Here is a 6,807-nt window from a genome sequence, read left to right as displayed (position 1 = left end):
CATGGAAGAAGTATATCCATTCCTGCCATTGGAGCAAACAACTTTGAGCTGAAACCTCAATTAGTTTCTCTGATGTAGCAGAACTGCAATTTTCATGGACTTCCATCTGAAGATCCTTTTCAGTTCTTAACTGAATTCTTACAGATCTGTGATACTGTTAAGACTAATGGAGTAGATCCTGAAGTCTACAGGCTCATGCTTTTCCCATTTGCTGTAAGAGACAGAGCTAGAATATGGTTGGACTCTCAACCTAAAGATAGCCTGAACTCTTGGGATAAGCTGGTCACGGCTTTCTTAGCCAAGTTCTTTCCTCCTCAAAAGCTGAGCAAGCTTAGAGTGGATGTTCAAACCTTCAAACAAAAAGATGGTGAATCCCTCTATGAAGCCTGGGAGAGATACAAAGGACTGACCAAAAAGTGTCCTTCTGACATGCTTTCAGAATGGACCATCCTGGATATATTCTATGATGGTCTGTCTGAGTTATCTAAGATGTCATTGGATACTTCTGCAGGTGGATCCATTCACCTAAAGAAAACGCCTGCAGAAGCTCAAGAACTCATTGACATGGTTGCAAATAACCAGTTCATGTACACTTCTGAAAGGAATCCTGTGAATAATGGGACGCCTATGAAGAAGGGAGTTCTTGAAATTGATACTCTGAATGCCATATTGGCTCAGAACAAAATATTGACTCAGCAAGTCAATATGATCTCTCAGAGTCTGAATGGAATGCAAGCTGCATCCAACAGTACTCAAGAGGCATCTTCTGAAGAAGAAGCTTATGATCCTGAGAACCCTGCAATAGCAGAGGTAAATTACATGGGTGAACCTTATGGAAACACCTATAACTCATCATGGAGAAATCATCCAAATTTCTCATGGAAGGATCAAAAGCAACAGACAGAGAATTCTGAGCAGAATCTATCTAGCTTAGCAAATCTAGTCTCTGATCTATCCAAGGCCACTGTAAGTTTCATGAATGAAACAAGATCTTCCATTAGAAATTTGGAAGCACAAGTGGGCCAGCTGAGTAAAAGGATCATTGAAATCCCTCCTAGTACTCTCCCAAGCAATACAGAAGAGAATCCAAAAGGAGAGTGCAAGGCCATTGACATAAGCACCATGGCCGAACCCAAAGAAGGAGAGGAGGACGTGAATCCCAAGGAGGAAGACCTCCTGGGACGTCCAGTGACCAATAAGGAGCTTCCCTCTGAGGAACCAAAGGACTCTGAGGCTCATCTAGAGACCATAGGGATTCCATTGAACCTCCTTATGCCATTCATGAGCTCTGATGAGTACTCCTCTTCTGAAGAGAATGAGGATGTTACTGAAGAGCAAACTGCCAAGTTTCTTGGTGCAATCATGAAGCTAAATGCCAAATTATTTGGTATTGAAACTTGGGAAGTTGAACCTTCATTGTTCACCAATGAACTAAGTGATCTGGATCAACTGACATTGCCTCAGAAGAGACAGGATCCTAGAAAGTTCATAATACCTTGTACCATAGGCACCATGATCTTTAAGGCTCTGTATGACCTTGGTTTAGGAATAAACCTCATGCCCCTCTCTGTAATAGAGAAACTGGGAATCTATGGGGTGCAAGCTGCTAAAATCTCATTAGAGATGGCAGACAATTCAAGAAAATAGGCTTATGGACAAGTAGAGGATGTGTTAGTAAAGGTTGAAGGCCTTTACGTCCCTGTTGATTTCATAGTCCTTGATACTAAAAAGGAAGAGGATGAATCCATCATCCTAGGAAGACCTTTCCTAGCCACAGCAAGAGCTGTGATTAATGTGGACAGAGGAGAATTAATCCTTCAATTGAATGAGGACAACCTTGTGTTTACAACTCAATGATCTCTCTCTGCACCCATAGAGAGGAAGCATAAAAAGCTTCTCTCAAAGCAGAGTCAAACAAAGCCCCCACAGTCAAACTCTAAGTTTGGTGTTGAACTCCCATATCCAAACTCTAAGTTTGGTGTTGAAGAGTCTCAACAAAGCTCTGTACATCTGTGAGGCTCCATGAGAGCCCACTGTCAAGCTATTGACATTAAAAAAGCGCTTGTTGGGAGGCAACCCAATTTCTATTTATCTAACTCTATTTTTTTCTTAATTATATGTCTTTATAGGTTCATGATCATGTGGAGTCACAAAATAAATATAAAAATTGAAAACGGAATCAAAAACAGCAGAAGAAAAATCACACCCTGGAGGAAGCACCTGTCTGGCGTTCAACGCCAGAACAGAGCATGGTTCTGGCGCTGAACGCCCAAAATGGGCAGCAATCTGGCGCTGAACGCCCAGAACAAGCATGGTTCTGGCGTTCAACGCCAGAAATGGCTAGTAAATGGGTGTTGAACGCCCAAAATGGGCACCAACCTGGCGCTGAACGCCCAGAGTTGTGTGCAAGGGCATTTTGCATGCCTAATTGGTGCAGGGATGTAAATCCTTGAACACCTCAGGATCTGTGGACCCCATAGGATCATCTCAGGATCTGTAGACCCCACAGGATCATCTCAGGATCTGTGGACCCCACAGGATCCCCACCTACCTCCACTCACTCCTTCTCACCCCTCTTTCACACAATCCCATAAACACTCTTCCCCAAAACCCTTCACCTATCACCTCCATCCCTCTTCCCTATTAAACCTTCACCACTCACATCCACCCACTCTTCCCAATAAACCTACCTCATAAACTCCACCTACCTTCAAAATTCAAAACCAATTTCCCACCCAAACCCACCCATATGGCCGAACCTTAACCCCCTCCCTTCCCTATATAAAGCCCTCCATTCTTCATCAAATTCACACAACACACCCCTCTACACCCTTCTTGGCCGAAACACTTTCCACTCTCCCTCTCCTCCATTTCTTCTTCTTCTTCATCTATTCTTTCTTTTATTGCTCGAGAGCGAGCAAAATTCTAAGTTTGGTGTGGTAAAAGCATAAGCTTTTTGTTTTTCCATTACCGTTGATGGTACCTAAGACCAGAGAATTCTCTAGAAAGGGGAAAGGGAAGACAAAAGCTTCCACATCCGAGTCATGGGAGATGGAAAGGTTCATCTCCAAAGCCCATCAAGACCACTTCTATGATGTTGTGGCCAAGAAGAAGGTGATCCCTGAGGTCCCTTTCAAACTCAAAAGAAATGAGTATCCGGAGATCCGACATGAAATTCAAAGAAGAGGTTGGGAAGTTCTAACAAATTCCATCCAACAAGTCGGCATCCTAATGGTTCAAGAGTTCTATGCCAATGCATGGATCACCAAGAACCATGATCAAAGTAAGAACCCGGATCCAAAGAACTACGTTACAATGGTTCGGGGGAAATACTTAGATTTTAGTCCGGAGAATGTGAGGTTGGCGTTTAACTTGCCCATGATGCAAGGAGATGAATGCCCCTACACTAGAAGGGTCAACTTTAATCAAAGGTTGGACCAAGTCCTTATGGACATATGTGTGGAAGGAGCTCAATGGAAGATTGACTCCAAAGGCAAGCCGGTTTAACTAAGAAGATTGGACCTCAAGCCTGTGGCTAGAGGATGGTTGGAGTTCATTCAATGCTCAATCATTCCCACTAGCAACCGGTCTGAAGTTACTATAGACCGGGCCATCATGATCCATAGCATCATGATTGGAGAAGAGGTGGAAGTTCATGAGATTATACCTCAAGAACTCTACAAGGTGGCTGATAAGTCCTCCACTATGGCAAGGTTAGCCTTTCCTCACCTCATTTGCCACCTATGCAATTCGGCTGGGATTGACATAGAGGGAGATATCCTCATCAAAGAGGACAAGCCCATCGCTAAGAAAAAGATGGAGCAAGCAAGAGAGCCCATTCATGGAGCTCAAGAGGCGTATGAAGCTCATCACCATGAGATCCCGGAGATGCCTCAAATGCACTTTCCTCCACAAAACTATTGGGAGCAAATCAACACCTCCCTAGGAGAATTGAGTTCCAATATGGGACAACTAAGGGTGGAACATCAAGAGCACTCCATCATGCTCCATGAAATAAGAGAAGATCAAAAAGCAATGAGGGAAGAGCAACAAAGACAAGGAAGAGACATAGAAGAGCTCAAGGACATCATTGGTTCCTCAAGAAAGAAACACCACCATCACTAAGGTGGATTCATTCCTTGCTCTTATTTCTTCTATTTTTCGTTTTCTATGTTATGTGCTTATCTATGTTTGTGTCTTCATTACATGATCATTAGTAGTTAGTAACTTTGTCTTAAAGTTATGAATGTCCTATGAATCCATCACCTCTCTTAAATAAAAACTGTTTTAATTCAAAAGAACAAGAAGTACATGAGTTTCGAATTTATCCTTGAACTTAGCTTAATTATATTGATGTGGTGACAATGCTCCTTTTTTTCTGAATGTATGCTTGATCAGTGCATATGTCTTTTGAAGTTGTTGTTTAAGAATGTTAAATATGTTGGCTCTTGAAAGAATGATGACTAGGAGACATGTTATTTGATAATCTGAAAAATCATAAAAGTGATTCTTGAAGCAAGAAAAAGCAGCAAAGAACAAAGCTTGCAGAAAAAAAAAATAGGCAAAAAAAAAAATAGAAAGAAAAAGTAAGCAGAAAAAGCCAATAACCCTTAAAACCAAAAGGCAAGGGTAAATAAAAAGGATCCCAAGGCTTTGAACATCAGTGGATAGGAGGGCCTAAAGGAATAAAATCTTGGTCTAAGCGGCTAAACCAAGCTGTCCCTAACCATGTGCTTGTGGCGTGTAGGTGTCAAGTGAAAACTTGAGACTGAGCGGTTAAAGTCAAGGTCCAAAGAAAAAAAAAAAAGAGTGTGCTTAAGAACCCTGGACACCTCTAATTGGACTTTAGCAAAGCTGAGTCACAATCTGAAAAGGTTCACCCAATTATGTGTCTGTGGCATTTATGTATCCGGTGGTAATACTGGAAAACAAAGTGCTTAGGGCCACGGCCAAGACTCATAAAATAGCTGTGTTCAAGAATCATCATACTGAACTAGGAGAGTCAATAACAGTATCTGAACTCTGAGTTCCTATAGATGCCAATCATTCTAAACTTCAATGGATAAAGTGAGATGCCAAAACTATTCAAGAGGCAAAAAGCTATAAGTCCCGCTCATATGATTGAAGCTATGTTTCATTGATAGTTTAGAATTTATAGTATATTCTCTTCTTTTTATCCTATTTGATTTTCAGTTTTTTGGGGACAAGCAACAATTTAAGTTTGGTGTTGTGATGAGCGGATAATTTATACGCTTTTTGGCATTGTTTTTAGTAGGATCTAGTTACTTTTAGGGATGTTTTCATTAGTTTTTATGTTAAATTCATATTTCTGGACTATACTATGAGTTTGTGTATTTTTCTGTGATTTCAGGTATTTTCTGGCTGAAATTGAGGGACTTGAGCAGAAATCAGATTCAGAGGTTGAAGAAGGACTGCTGATGCTGTTGGATTTTGACCTCTCTGCACTCAAAATAGATTTTCTAGAGCTACAGAACTTGAAATGGCGCGCTTCCAATTGCGTTGGAAAGTAGACATCCAGGGCTTTCCATCAATATATAATAGTCTATACTTTGGCCAAGAATAGACGACGCAAACTGGTGTTCAACACCAGATTTCTGCCCAAATCTGGCGTCCAGCGCCAGAAAAGGAGCCAAAACCAGAGTTGAACGCCCAAACTGGCACAAAAGCTGGCGTTCAACTCCAAGGAGGACCTCTACACGTGCAACACTCAAAGCTCAGCCCAAGCACACACCAAGTGGGCCCCGGAAGTGGATTTATGCATCAATTACTTACTCCTGTAAACCCTAGTGACTAGTTTATTATAAATAGAACTTTTTATCATTGTATTCACAATCTTGGTTACTCCGGTTCCCCTCTGGGGCCGAGACGAATGAACTCCATTATCACTTATGTATTTTTAACGGTAGAGTTTCTGCACTCCATAGATTAAGGTGTGGAGCTCTGCTGTTCCTCAAAGATTAATGCAAAGTACTACTGTTTTCTATTCAATTCTTCTTATTTCGCTTCTAAGATATTCATTCGCACTTCAACCTGAATGTGATGAACGTGACAATCATCATCATTCCCCATGAACGCGTGCCTGACAACCACTTCCGTTCTACATTAGAATTGAATGAGTATCTCTCAGATCTCTTAATCGGAATCTTCGTGGTGTAAGCTAGAATGATGGCGGGATTCAAGAGAATCCGGAAGGTCTAAACCTTGTCTGTGGTATTCCGAGTAGGATTCAATGATTGAATGACTGTGACGAACTTCAAACTCGCGATTGCCGGGCGTAGTGACAGACGCAAAAGGATAGTAAATCCTATTCCAGCATGATCGAGAACCGACAGATGAATAGCCGTGCCGTGACAGGGTGCGTTGACCATTTTCACTGAGAGGATAAGATGAAACCATTGACAAGGGTGATGCCTCCAGACGATTAGCCGTGCCGTGACAGGGCATTTGGATCATTTTCCCGAGAGAAGACCGAAAGTAGCCATTGACAATGGTGATGTATCACATAAAGCCAGCCATGGAAAGGAGTAAGACTGATTGGATGAAGATAGCAGGAAAGCAGAGGTTCAGAGGAACGAAAGCATCTCTATTCGCTTATCTGAAATTCTCGCTAATGATTTACATAAGTGTTTCTATCCTTTATTTTATGTTTATTTAATTATTATTCGAAAACACCATTATCAATTTATATCTGCTTGACTGAGATTTACAAGGTGACCATAGCTTGCTTCATACCAACAATCTCCGTGGGATTCGACCCTTACTCACGTAAGGTATTACTTGGACGAC

At 41.6% G+C, this 6,807-nt stretch overlaps 1 non-coding gene across 1 annotated transcript; it reads right to left on the bottom strand.

Annotated features, from left to right (window-relative positions):
• Positions 1-327: 327 nt before the first annotated feature.
• Positions 328-435, bottom strand: LOC148550754 (small nucleolar RNA R71). The gene has a single exon (XR_015892585.1). It is a non-coding gene; the product is annotated as a small nucleolar RNA R71 (small nucleolar RNA).
• Positions 436-6,807: the final 6,372 nt, after the last annotated feature.

The sequence above is a fragment of the Arachis ipaensis genome, chromosome B7 (genome assembly GCF_059453495.1).
Source record: "Arachis ipaensis isolate K30076 ecotype BB chromosome B7, ASM5945349v1, whole genome shotgun sequence".
NCBI lineage: Eukaryota > Viridiplantae > Streptophyta > Magnoliopsida > Fabales > Fabaceae > Arachis > Arachis ipaensis.
The sequence above is the reverse complement of the archived record's forward strand: the minus strand, read 5'-3'. Positions and strand labels throughout refer to the sequence as shown.